This window comes from Xenia sp. Carnegie-2017, unplaced genomic scaffold, assembly GCF_021976095.1.
Source record: "Xenia sp. Carnegie-2017 unplaced genomic scaffold, XeniaSp_v1 HiC_scaffold_3, whole genome shotgun sequence".
In the NCBI taxonomy this organism is placed as follows: domain Eukaryota; kingdom Metazoa; phylum Cnidaria; class Anthozoa; order Malacalcyonacea; family Xeniidae; genus Xenia; species Xenia sp. Carnegie-2017.
In genome coordinates this window covers 7,067,336-7,081,750 of record NW_025813493.1, presented here as the reverse complement: position 1 = coordinate 7,081,750, position 14,415 = coordinate 7,067,336, and the positions used below count along the sequence as shown (strand labels likewise).

Here is a 14,415-nt window from a genome sequence, read left to right as displayed (position 1 = left end):
AGCAATATGGTTAAGAGGATTACTACATGATTTAAACTTCACTCAAAAGAAACCAACTATCATAAAAGAGGATAATCAAGGAGCAATAAGTTTGTCGAAAAATCCGAAATACCATCCAAGAACGAAACACATTGACATAAAATATCATTTCATTCGCGACAAAGTACTGAAGAAAGAAATTGCACTTGAGTATTGTACGTCACAACAAATGGTTGCTGATATGTTAACAAAACCATTAGGAAAAACTGTATTTCAACGAATGAGATCTAATATGGGAGTAACAAACATTTAAAGGAATAGTGATTAGTTTATATTTTTCGAAAGGGAGTGTTAAGATACGAACATTTAACGAAAAGATATAAACAATATAGTATTAAGTAGATATGACACATGTCATATTAAGTGACATACAGAACTTGTTATGGTAATGTTGTTGTTCGCAGATACTCAACTTGTTATTTTGTTCACAATAAAAATCCTAATATTTCATACATTTTCCGAGCGTTATTGCAGAATCGCGAATAATTTAACACTTTTTGGCAAACAACTCTTGTCTAGCTTCATTGACTCTGGTGAGATTACTTGTACGATCGTATAAGAGGACCACATATCGCTCAATCACCTGCAAAACATTATATGAATCATAATAGCGACCTTATTTGATAGATAATACATGCCTTTGGCGGTTTCTGAATTACCTGCAAGGACGAACAATCAATCCTTTCTGGCAACAAATTTAGCTCTTGCAACGCTAATGTTAGCTCTGGAAATACATTCCATACATCCCATGCAGTTTTCTTTCCTCGACCTCCAAAAAAGGAAACAGTATCACACCCCGTAAAAGCGTGAAACAACGGTAGAACAGATGCCTTGTCAGGTCCGATAGTCGATACAATTGTATGCGCGGGAATATAACGCGAGTGCTTTCCTGTGCCATAAAGAATCCATAATTCTTCTGCTTTGATATTTTTCACAATTGAAATGGCCAGTATCAATACGTCAGTATCATTTGTCCTTACAACAATCTCTGGTGGCCGCAGTCACTTGCATCTAACACGTGCACCATCATTCGTGTGTCAGCCTCTTCATGATACATGATTCCAGCATTGATACTTCGGTTCTTTTAGGGAAGCATAAGACCTTTTCTTCAATGTACTTTAAATTTCTCTTCCTTGTGGAATCTGCTGGGAAATAACTTTCTGCGCTAAGAAATTGAAAAGATCCATTTTGTTCGCATCTACGCGGAGGAAGCCCTTCCAGTCAGTAGGGATACGTGCTGTCGATGAAACCTTGCGGCGTTGACCAAAGCCTCTCTTCTCCCGTGCGTTTTTTTTCAGCGAATCCTCTTTGTATACATCCCACACTAAATCAATTCTTTTAGCTGATTGAAATTGCTTTAACACATAAGGAATGAAAGCAAACTGAGCGTACTCTTCGAACGTTTCCCAAGTTCCAGGTGAAATCGTTTGAAGAACAACAGCCCCGTCCAAAATAATAACATCGGGAGTTGGTGACTGAACTTTGGTAGTCGGCTCGATATATTTTGTCAAGTCTGCTTTATTACTAGTACGCAAACTTCCTGCTTGTGAGAGAGATGGTGGCCATGGTTGGTTCCCATATTTAAAAAAATCATCGAGATCACCACTTCGATGTTGAATGGCTATATACAATCTTGAAAATAAAGCACAGTCTAGTTTCAGAGTTTGTACATTTACTTTATCTTTTGACGAAACTCTTTTTATTCCTGTTTTAAACGTTGGCAGATTATTTTTTTTCAACGTTTCAGTAATACTCTTGCTTCTCTCAACAAATCTTTCTTTAATAAATGCTTGATATTGTTCTTCTCCAAGGGTTACAACATTCTTCACCGTGTCAACAACGGAACTGTTCATCACGTCATTTGTGTGGATGGTAAATAGGTCTTCGCTCTCTTCTACAAAAGGATTCCCCATCGCTGGAAAATTGGAGACAACATTTGAGACATCTTTATAAAATTCTCTTTGAATGGATGGAGTTTGCTATGGTGTAGCTGACTGTCTACATGTGTACTCATCTCGAATTCCCTAATTATTCGTGCAATTTCTGGACCTGCAATCATCCATCTCCTTAAAGCTGAAAAGTTTTCGGCTAGTCCCACAGAACCACTTTCTCTCTATACCACTGCATTAACTTGCTCGTGAGCATGATCTAATGCTATAGCTGAAAACTGTTTCTTCGTTTTATGCACTACGAACGAGCCCTTGGAGAACTAGTTAAAGACGTCAGGATGTTTGAATGGAAGCTCCGACATATCACGAATATGGACAGAAAGCCATCTTGCATAATTAACATTGTCCAAAGCAAACATCCACGGGACAAGTTGCTTAATTGACTGGAAGTATAAGGAGAAATTAGCTTCTCTAAATGATCGCACTAGTTGTAAACAGAGTAATTCTAGTTCCAAAACTCTGGTCCAATACAGAAACTGTGGATGATCCTTTGACATATCTTCTTTCCAAATGTGGAATTCTTTAGCTTCTCCATTGTCAACTTTCATGACATACTCCTTATAGGCATCTTGTTGTAGGTAGTAAAGACTGGCTTCTGTAACTTGATGGGCGCGTTTCGTTCTCGCCACATGATTTCAAGCGATGAATGACTGTACAACACTTTGGTTACCTATACCTGCGTTTGTCAAAATTTCGGTCCAGCCACTCCCATCAAGCCATTTTCCTAGAACTTTAAAAGCCGTCATCTCAATGTGTCAGCCACCAAACATTACCACAAATTTATCTTCTCCATGACTGTTTGCAAAATTCCATTGAATTTGCTTGGCTAAAGCAAATAGGGGCTGGTCTACGGTGATAACTGGAGTTTGAGAGTAGTTGACATGACGAACAGCTGATTGAACAACATACATTGAATGTAATATCATTGCAAATGAATGCGCATTCTCCCGAAACATTGGGAGAAGTGCAATGATTGCCGGTTCGTAAGAGGTTGACGACGTTTTTGACGCTCGATATGCTGCCCATGAAAAAGTGTCGTCCTTACTCAGGTCTTCCTTTTGAACGAGATGTCGCACATGTTCAAGCCAGTCTTCCTCCAGATCTTGCCTTTGGTTGACGGTGGTAGATACAGTTTGCATAACGGTATGAAGTGGAGGGGCATAAAGTTCGCCACATGTTAAAGTCACTGGTGGGACATTACAAAATGATGGTGGAAGCTGTGAAATTTTTTTGGAACTAGAAATAGATGAATCAAATAAGTTCCATGAATTTTGAGGGACGTGTATATTGGTACCGGACATTCTTTTTCTCTAGTGTGATGAGGTCTTGACGCTTCACGCTCGCGTGATGTGTAATTGAAGAAAATAAGTTGAGAGATGGTTAAGCAAGCTTGATTTGGATCTCTTTCTGCCGGTTGTTTGTTTACAATGGCCTCTTTAAGTATCATATCTATAACAACTTTTAATGATGCTGGAACAGAATCCTTTTGACAATCTTCGGAGAATTTTCCGTTGAATGAGTTCTTTGTTTGAAATATATCTCTTCTAATACTTTGATCAGTAAGATTGGGAAAAACAGTCAAGATAAGTCCTTAAGTCTGGTAGTATTAATTGATCCACTTTCAACTCCTAATGCCTTCAACTTCATTTTAAAATATGTTGTCAGCTCCGTCATCTAAAGCAAAACTAAACAATCTGATTCTAGTCGTTCTTCAATATAAGCAGTAAGTTCAGAAAATGCTAGCCCATCAAGACTTGGTCCTGAACGTTCAGCGTTTGTTGACGTCTCAGCCTTCATTGCCCTTGCTCGATTATAGAAAGAAATAAGACATTTAGGATGGTACTTTGCCTCCATTGATACCATATCACGATTCGATACTTTTGCTATAAGTTGTCTGCCGTTTAGCAAAACAGCACATTCCCTAACCTTGCCGTCTATCTCAAGCGTTGAAGCTGCACGAAGGTTTGAAGAGTTGTCTAGTTTATCACAGAAAATGCACTCGTTCTTTGAAACTGTAGGCAAGCTTGCTCTTCTGGCTTTAACTGGACGTCCTTTTTCGATTTCAGATGTTTGTTCTTCGTCTGTCTTCTCCGCACTTAAACTTCTTTTCAGGGCACGTTGCAATTTTGTATTGTTGAAAAGATCCCTACATGACTTATGCCATGATGCTTGGCGTTCTTTCAGCGTTTCTTCTATTCCATTACCTCTACCGAGACCCTTTACGTCTAAATTCACCGGTAACATATCAATTTTAATAAATTCTTGCAGATTTTTCGCAAATGAGGAGTACCCAACTCCTGCATCCTTTCTTTTTGAATTTGATGGACATTGTAGACGTTCTGATGTGTCTTTTTGACAACTAAATGCATAGTTTCCAGTCCATGAGTTACATAATATTCTACGAGGGAAGCAGTTATTGACACTACATGTGCATGCTTTGTTGTGTTTACATCTTGTTCAAAAAAGAATCTTCTAGATTAAATTGAACACGCAAATTATGCGCACGTTGTGTGGGATATTGTATTCTTTTTAGCTTAGCAATAAAATTGTCGTAACTATGTTAGTTGCACTTTAACATTTCTTTGTTTTAAGTACGTATTGTAAGTTGTTTGTTTGTTTAGTTTCTTCTTCTTTTTTGTTGCAACGCGTGAGAAGTTGAAACGCAATGAAAGAGTGAGTACTGCTAATGACGTAAAGGAAAGCTCGACTTATGTAATTACCGATAGTATAAATAACATGTAAATATTTAACTCTATTAGATAGCGTAAAATTACACCAGTGATGTACTTGTGTAGCTTGTTAGCTTGTAAAATAAAAGGTTCAAAACGAAGAGTGTTAGTGAACCAGCTGAGGAGCGGAATCCTCGACACACGTCATTAAAATCTCAAAGCAAAGTTTTACAACAAGAACAAGTAAGGACATAATAATAGATTACTTTATGGTTGGTCAGTGCGTACGATTTTTATGCACGAGTTGAGAATCAATTAGGTGATTGTTTTGAAGCGTTTCAAAACAATGAAGAGACAAAAAGTGCTAAAAACCTGAAATGTTAAAGGATAGAATGAGTAAGTATTCTGAATGCAAACACAAGTAACATAAATATATCTATATAAAATATATACAAAAGTGCTGACTCAGCACTTTTCAGAATATTCCATACACAATATTTGGGAAAGTATTGCCCAAAAGAAAAAGTTGTAATATAGTTTTTCTATCGTCTTTAGCTGTGGTATAAGACTATACAGGTAAATTGCAGATTTCTCTGAACTTTATTTTTTTTACTACCGACGACGTCATCAAACACGACATTCGCAGAACTCGTTTTAAATGTAAAATATGGGCTGGCTCTATATCAAAATTTTGTGTTACTAGGCATAGTAAGAATGTGAGAAAGTTTCATACTTGTATCATCAAAGTGAAGGGTTAGGTGGTTTTTTTCATTAACAGCTGGACTATGAGGAATAGCACTTACAATTATGTTTCCTTCTTTTTGTGAGGTTTGTTGGTGATAAAAAATTCGTACAAGTTCAAAATGGGATCTTAGAAATTTTCAAAAAAAAACAATAAATAAATGTTTTTGTAATCAAGTATTCTCTACCTTATTTTTCAAAATACCATAACCTAATATTTAAGTTACATGAGATAAAAACACTAAAATGTCAAATTTTTCAACCCTGTTTCAACGTAACACGAAGGATATGCAATAAAGAGAACTTTTATTGTGTGTAATTTACCCTGAAAAACATCACAGAAAAATTTTTTTTTGTTTTTGTGGAATGTCTCATGAAATCAAATCATTTTAATCTTTTTGCAACAAGTTACCGAGACATGTATTATTTGAAAGTATTGAAGCATCATTTATCACCTAAATCTACATTTCGATATGTCTTAATATTAAGAAAAGATTTCTTGAAAATAATGCCTTTCTAAACCTGAAATTGAATACTTATCATCAAGATTAAATAGAAAAGAACATAAGAAGAATCAAGTGAATGTAATGTATTAAAATCAGTTTCGTTTAATTTTTTGAGCTGATTTGAAATAATCCTATCGGATTATTTCGTAATTTTTGTATTGTGCCAACGTTTTCATTTCGTTGCGGTTTTGTTTTGACATTTCGAGTTCTAGCCTAGATTTAGTTGTGAAATGAGATAATTAACAACCGTGGTTTTAGGCAGGGGCGTAACTGTTGGTGGGGGTGTTGGGTAGGGGGGTGTGACACCCCCAATTTTTAAAAACTGTGCTTTTGCAGGGCATATTGCCATCAAGTGGCAGGGCAGTGTTCAAGAAGTAGAAAAATTGCCATACCATCGAAAACAACTAAATGATTACTAAGTGGAAATAACAAAGCTTCATTTTTGACAATTTTAGCTTAACTCTACAGTGCAATGTGTCTGTGAGATGTGTAGGATGAAGTAATTATAAATGCAGATACAGATTCCGCTGGATACTGTTACGATATGCTCTCATATTCTTCCTGTAATTAGTAAATAATTAAGTCAAGTGAAACTAACTAAATGATTATTTTAAGAGATACTTATGTGCAATAATCACAATATTTTTTATAGTTCCTAATAGCTTTCCGTTAATTGTAAATTAACCATATTTACTAAAGAAACAAATATATCCACACTTAATATCTTGTATAAATAGAAGTAGTTTAACCATTGTATGATAGATCGTAGAACATAGACATTGACGTTGAACATTAAATGTGATCATAACAGTTATCTGAAATATCTCTATTTGTTGGTGTAAGTCAATATATAGTAAAGAAGGTAGATGGCTACATCACAAATCTAACAGATACATTGATTGCAAATGTAAAAACATGCTAATGCTAATTTTTGCATTGTCGAAAGCCGTGAAGCGAGCTTCAATCCAATAATTTCATCAAATTCTATGCGGTTTTGTATATTTGGGCGAGAGAGACTACTTTTCAATGGAAGGTTAGTTATATTTACCAAAGTTTGTAGACCCACAATTACCGAAGGAGAGTTGTGAGTTCATTGTATGCTGTCATAATTTTGATGTTTACTCAGATACATTTCTAATTTAATTGAAATTTCTCTTAAGAGGGAGGAGCAACTAGAATTAAAGATGATAACGTTCAAGAGCCCCGCACAAAAAAAACAAAACCTCAACGTACACGAATTTATAGACGAAAGGTTAAATGTAATGATTGTGGTGCAGAAATGAATGATGATAATTTTTTGAAGCACAGTTCAAATAAACACAATGGTATGGCAAAATCCCAAGATGTTGTAGAAGCATCACAAACAACGCTTCATTTTTCTAAGGTTAGTAAAATGTCACTTACTTATATATGTACATAGTAAATAAAATGAAAGTCTTTAGCATGCGTTATGGATCTCTTAGAAAATTGCTAGTTAGTTCTGTATAAATACCGTTCAATTTATGTGAAATAATTGATAATTCGTGTTGCACAAAACTTTGTTATTCTGCTCTGTTGCAGCAGCAACTATCTCTGTTATTGTGAAGGACACTCATACCATAAAGTTTCAATGTATTCTTATTTATTTTAGATCCTTCCAACTGCCCCTGTTACATGTGATAGCATTGATGAAATGCATGAAGAAGAAGTCAAAAGTGTAAAACAAAAATTCTGCAATGATACTGATATATCACAAAAGGTTACATTCAAAAACTGTCATGATTTGTAAAAGTGTAATAGCACATTTGCACATATATACCCTAACCCTAACCGTACATCCTGTGTCCGAAGTGCAGGAGTCACCATTGCACTATGGTGATAGCAGGGAGGGCACATTGTATATACACTTTGTGTATATACACTTGTTTATATATGATTTACAAAAACACGTGGATACAGAAAGAAAACAAACAAAACTACAGCATCAAGAGGGACTTCATCAAACAACTTCCACCTCCGAACAAAAAAGACTACTAATCCTAAAAGGACATAAAAAGGAAATTTTAAATAAACGCTCTGAACTTTTTAGTGCATGCCGTCGATAATTTAACACCTCGTAACGAATTGTATATACAGTGAATATATAATAAATAATCTGTCAGTTGCCTGAAGATCGCCCTACTGCGTGAAACTCCGAAAAAAATACAGCTATTGTCTATATATATATATATATATATATATATATATTTGAAAATTGGTAACCCAGGCATATTATGATAATGATAAGGATTCTCTGGATTTGTTTTAAATTTTTATTAAGCTTTCAACTCGGTGCTTCGAGCCTTCGTCAGAATGTGACAATATATTATTTACAAAGATTTTGTGGGCGTTTGGAGCGTCTGATTGGTGGGTTAGTATTTGAGTTGATATTATTGGATGGTATAAGATGCGTTGTCATGGTTTCGGGTGTATCGATTACGTTAATGAAATTCGAGTGTTTTATTTTAGTCGTTGTGTTATTAGTTTGTTGTTTTGGTTTTGTCTTTAGTTGTGAATAGATGATGGGGATGTCAATATGTGTGTTAATTGTGTTGTTGGCAATGGTACAGCAAAGACAACAACACAATTAACAGACATATTGACATCCCCATCCAGGGGCGGATCTAGGATTTTTCAAACATCAGTCATAAAACATCGGAGGCGCTCCGCACCTGGGGGGGTCTGAGGCTATCTCTCCTGAGAAATTTTGAATTTCAGAGCCTTAAAAATGCCATTTTCAGCGTTTCAGAGCATTACAAAATGTATTTTGTGGGCATCGTTTTTGCATAAATACAACACATTTTGGTTACGTTTTTTTTCAAAAAAAAAAATGAAGTGAACAATACTTGAATGTTTTGCCAAATATTTAGGCTCATTATTATGCCAAATATATGGCTCATTAGCATGTCTAGGAACGTAAAATTTATTTTACAATAATGCTATATTCAAAAACAGATATAGCCTTTAAAAATTTCTACCAAGTTGTCAAGCATAGACCCCCCCCCTAGAGACCCCATTCAAACCTCTATGTAATGAGTTAAGTTAGAAATTTGGTACTACAAGTGACAGTTCATAGATATAGAAAAGCTCAGACTTCAAACCATGCAAGTTTATTGTAACCCTTTACCCATCTCCACATCAGTATTAGCAAATTCACCTTTTGAGGAAAAACTCAAAATTTTTTTCTGCCAAAGCTTAAGCAAAAATTATCAGAGTGAAAACTTGCAGATAAGGACAGCTGAATGCCATAAATGTTTATTAGGCATTTCACTTGACTATTATCTTCTTCAAGGTGTGCTATATAGCAATCACTAGTAGCATTGTATTATCAATTACAAACAGAATGTAACCAACATGTCTTTAATTATATAATTACATGAATGTTAAAATTGGTTCATGTGTCATGCTTACTGGTTATGATAAATATCATTTCATATGATCAAAGCTCGTTTAAATGTAAATCTGAAATAATTTAGTTTAGAAATTATAATGATCATCAGAAAAATTACCTAGTGATCATGAAAATACTTTGCTGTTTTGCCAAATTTCAAGGTTTATCTGCATACATAGGAAGACATTTTTACTTTATAGAAAATGCTTTTCATACATCAATAGCCCTTTGGAATTTATGGCAAACAATCTGGTATGAGCCGTAGATTAACACAACTTTACATCTCTACATGAGGTGTTCAGTTAGAAAAGGGGACAATATGTGACATGGGACAACATTTCATGTATCTGAAATACTAAGGTTTAATACCATTCCAGTCAAATTGTCAAAATAAAAAGCTTCATGGATCAGAAGACTCAAAATCACAGGTTATAGTAAACAGCTTCTCATGTAATCAATGTTAGTTTTCTCAAATCTTAAACAATATGTAGTATAACTGTCTAATGATTGAATGATCAATGATCATAAACTGAAAAGCCCCAAACATTTGTTTATGATAAAGTAAATAACAGTATGGCGCCTTATGGCTACAGATTTTTTGTCCATTGAAATATATTTGCAGGAATGTAGGATTTCGCTGCCATATACGGTCACGATTCCCTAGGCACTAAAGAAATCATAGCTAAAAGTCCTTCGGCAACAACAATTTTAGAAGCATCTATCTGCTTACCATACGCCATATTAACATAAATCGCATCACACACTCGCATAAATTGACTTTGATATATTACATTCATGCATACACTTCAGTTGTCCTTTACTTACGATTTTGGATGTAAATTTCTGCTGATAAAACTCAAAACAATGTTGGCTTGCTTTTGAACATCAATGACTGAAATGTCGCTCGCGAGATCGTCTTTGCCAAGCATTTACAATTCATCCATAAACTTTTCGCCCTCTTGAAAAAATTCCCAGTTTGGTAAAGCAGCATTCATGTCAACATATGAATTTGTAAAAGATTTCCATAAATTCCATCTGATTGTAGTTTAGTTTCTATCATGCTTTAGAAAATTATTATGAAACGATCAAACATTCAATTCAGACAGTGAGCTTGACTATGTTAGTTCAGTTGGCTATCAGTCGAAATAGGTCAAACCAATCACAGTAAGACAAAAATTTAAACGAACCAATTACACGATAGCAAGTGGACTCCCTTATAGGTCCGGCCACCCCTATTATCGGTCGAGATTATTTCAGACTGTCCACTGATCTGGCCATTGACCAATAAAATAGCGTTTCTGGCGTTCATAGACTCCTTTATAAGTCGAACCAGTCAAGCCACCCCGCTTATCAGTCGGTTATTCCAGGTCAATTAAAATTCAACTGATCTGGTTACCAAGGAGATATTCATTGATTAGTCATTAGTTTTCAATAATAAATAAAGCTGGATTTTTATCACGAAGTAAATGCGATAATAAAGTAAGAATAATTAATGATTTTTAACTAATATGAATAGGTAATTTTTGAGTTTCAAACATCAGTCGCGCGACGGATTTGACATACTCTAGATCCGCCCCTGTCCCCATCATCTATTCACAACTAAAGACAAAACCAAAACAACAAACTAATAACACAACGACTAAAATAAAACACTCGAATTTCATTAACGCAATCGATACACCCGAAACCATGACAACGCATCTTATACCATCCAATAATATCAACTCAAATACTAACCCACCAATCAGACGCTCCAAACGCCTACAAAATCTTTGTAAATAATATATTGTCACATTCTGACGAAGGCTCGAAGCACCGAGTTGAAAGCTTAATAAAAATTTAAAACAAATCCAGAGAATCCTTATCATTATCATATATATATATATATATATGTATATATATATATATATATATATATATATATATATATATAAAGTGTATATACAATGTGCCCTCCCGGCTATCACCATGTTAAAATGGTGACATGGTGACTCCTGCACTTGGGACACAGGACGTACGGTTACACATTGTATGGATTGTATTGTAGAGTCACCACAGTGCTCAAACCTATAAAGGTGAGCTTTGTATATAGCGAACACTGTGAACGTCTCCATATGAGACTCTACACAATCCGACAGTGCTCAAACTACGCACGCGCAGTGAGCGTATTATATATATATATATATATAATTTAATAAATTACATTTCTTAAAATGTTGCTACTTCGGGGAGTTTGGGTTTCATGCCAAAGCAATCTTCAGTCAATGTATCGTTTTCTAACGTTAAATACTGTTTGCTAAAAATGCTACCTTGCAGGAAAACCTTGAAGTGGCATTAGAAGTTCACAATAAATGCCAGGAAATATTTGAAATAGATAACAATATAAATGAAGTTGATTCAGAGAAAGAGGAAAATATGGATGTGGTTTGTAATAACTGAGTATGACGTTGAAATAATTAAATTAATTTTTTAAAATGTTATTTCTAAAGTAATTATATTTTGGTCTTTTTTAGGTTGATGAAGAAGAATCTGTTAACGAACAAGAAGAGGGAGAGAAATCTCACCTGTCATGGGAAACTTGTGTAGCTGAATTAAGCATATTGGCTGAAAATGTTAACCACTGCAAAAAAACTGTCACTGAAACGTTGTAAATAGTGTTTACTTAAGAAATTGTAATGCATGTCTTTGAATACGTAAAGAAGATTAGTAACATGGCCATACGTTTACAAAGCAATTGTGAGGATATTCTCCAAGCTATTTGCACTGAGAAATCTTAAATTGGTGTTTTGGAAGAAGAAAATGATCTTGGGCTGCTCCTTGATCCCGCCGACCGTCCAAAACTGTTAACTGATCTTCGGAAGAAAAAAATAATTGAGGATGGCCCATACCAACCAAAGCTCAATCGTTACCCTGAGAACAGTAACATTGCGTAAAAATGTATGTGTTAGAAACCTAATCTACAATAATGTTTACTAATAAACAACGCATGCAATAATAGAAATGATTATAATTTGCTAGCCATAATGATTTAAGGGGTTTTTGTGCGCAACGCCCTTTTGCAGGGCAAATTTTCTCCACACCCCCATTACTTCAAGTCTAGTTACGCCCTTGCCAAAACATGGTTATTTGTTAAATAACCATGTTTTGGCAAATTGGTTATTTGACATAACTAACCTATTACGTTTTGTTATTTAATAAATAATGAAATTAAACATTAAAAATTCCGTAAATATTAAAGAAACACTTCGCGCCCCATATGCAGATGACCTAAAATGGGGGATAGATAGCTATCTTTTGCCATCAAGTCATATTGTCCTGTAATGACGTATTTGCTTGAAAAGTTGATTTATAGTTTTCGTTTGATGTTGCACTAATTTGATCAAAATTATTACACGGCATTTTTTGCTGTTGTGGGTCTAATACCAATCATTTTTAACGGATGTGTATCGCTGAAGATTCTAGGCTGATGTACTAGTCGTATTTTGGTGTTAAAAACTCATAATTATAACTAGTCTTAGTTTATTTGGGTTGATTTTCTTCTCAGAAGTTAGTAAAAAGAGTGATCAATACAAACAAATATAGCTACCATCGACTGCACCACGCATGCGTGCTATGCATGCTTACCACGTACGTTGCTAAGTGAAACAAGTGATTTTATTATAAAAAGTCAGCCTCTCTTTCTTTTCGAGATGGGCTTAAATTGACTTTAAGGTAGCCTAAAAGTGTACCATAAATGTTTAAGTCCTGCTAATTTTAGAGCGTTACCTTTTTTAAAAAAATGTTGACGGACTTTATAAAACGCAAATTAACATTAAGTCTGCCTATAGAATATTTCAAAATGTTGAAAAGTTGAAAATTTCTATTTTTGCGGGGAAGTCGAGCTGATAAAGTAAATTGTAAGCGTATAAATTGATAAGTGCCATAGATTTGAAAATGAAAGTAAACGAGTCTTTACGGAAAACGTGCATCATGTATAATAGAGATGTGTCCTTTAGTGTTAGCATAGAAAGAGCAAGGAATTCCAAATGTGTAACAAGTAAATTTAACAATCATATTTTTGACATGCTAACTTAACTTCTTTGCAATTGTGCTTTATTCAAGCTTTGTCTTAGGTTTTAACCATATGTGCATGGTTTGTGCTCAGTCAGGTGTATGATTCTATTGTGGTTTTTGTGCAGTATGGTGTATAATTCTACCATAGATTTTGTGCAGTATGGTGTATGATTCTACCATGATTTGTGCCCAGTAAGGTGTATGAGTCTATTGTGGTTTTTAGTGCAGTACGGTGTATAATTCTACCATAGTTTTAGTGCAGTATGGTGTATGATTCTACCATGGTTTTAGTGCAGTATGGTGTATGATTCTACCATGGTTTTAGTGCAGTATGGTGTATGATTCTACCATGGTTTTAGTGCAGTATGGTGTATGATTGTACCATGGTTTGTGTGAGGTATGGTGTTTGTTTCGTTTGGTGAGAACAAATATCTAGGAGATTTGGAGTATCGTAGTTGTAAACAAAAACGTCCAGAACATTATATTAATGATAAATGTCCAGGACGCTGTTTGATTCGCGTGATATGATTGTAAATCAAAGTTTCGAACGTGCGTCAAATATGAATGTAAACTAACGGCAGGTCCAAATTAAAATGTTCATTATAAATTCAGATGTGATTCTAACACAGCAACACCGTAAACATAGGGCTAAATACAGGCTGTAAATTCATGCATAAACTGCATAGTTATGCCATAAATAGGGCTGTAGAACATCCATTTAAAATTGAATTACTTAAATCTTTATGTGATAGGCGTTTGAAAGAAATCAAACGAGGACAACTGAATAAATGAATAACCCCCCCACCAAATGAACGTTCCAGTGGTGTAATCTATTGCTACAGTTGTCTAGTGCGCATGTCAATCCGTGTACCGAACAACATCACGTGCTTGAAATCATTTAAGGATATATTATGAATCTGTCACCTTACTTTGTTATTGCCCCACTTTGAGACTGGGACTGCAAATTATTCGTAACAAAATATACCAAAATGAAAATAGAATGTTTACATGTGACGTCAAAGTGGACATGTTGGGATGTACATCACAGT

The 14,415-nt window shown here is 34.9% G+C and overlaps 1 long non-coding RNA gene across 1 annotated transcript; it reads left to right on the top strand.

Annotated features, from left to right (window-relative positions):
* The first annotated feature begins 7,172 nt into the window (after window positions 1–7,172).
* Window positions 7,173–7,874, top strand: LOC124454677. Its single transcript, XR_006951568.1, has 2 exons — window positions 7,173–7,288; window positions 7,535–7,874. It is a non-coding gene; the product is annotated as an uncharacterized LOC124454677 (long non-coding RNA).
* The last annotated feature ends 6,541 nt before the right edge of the window (window positions 7,875–14,415 follow it).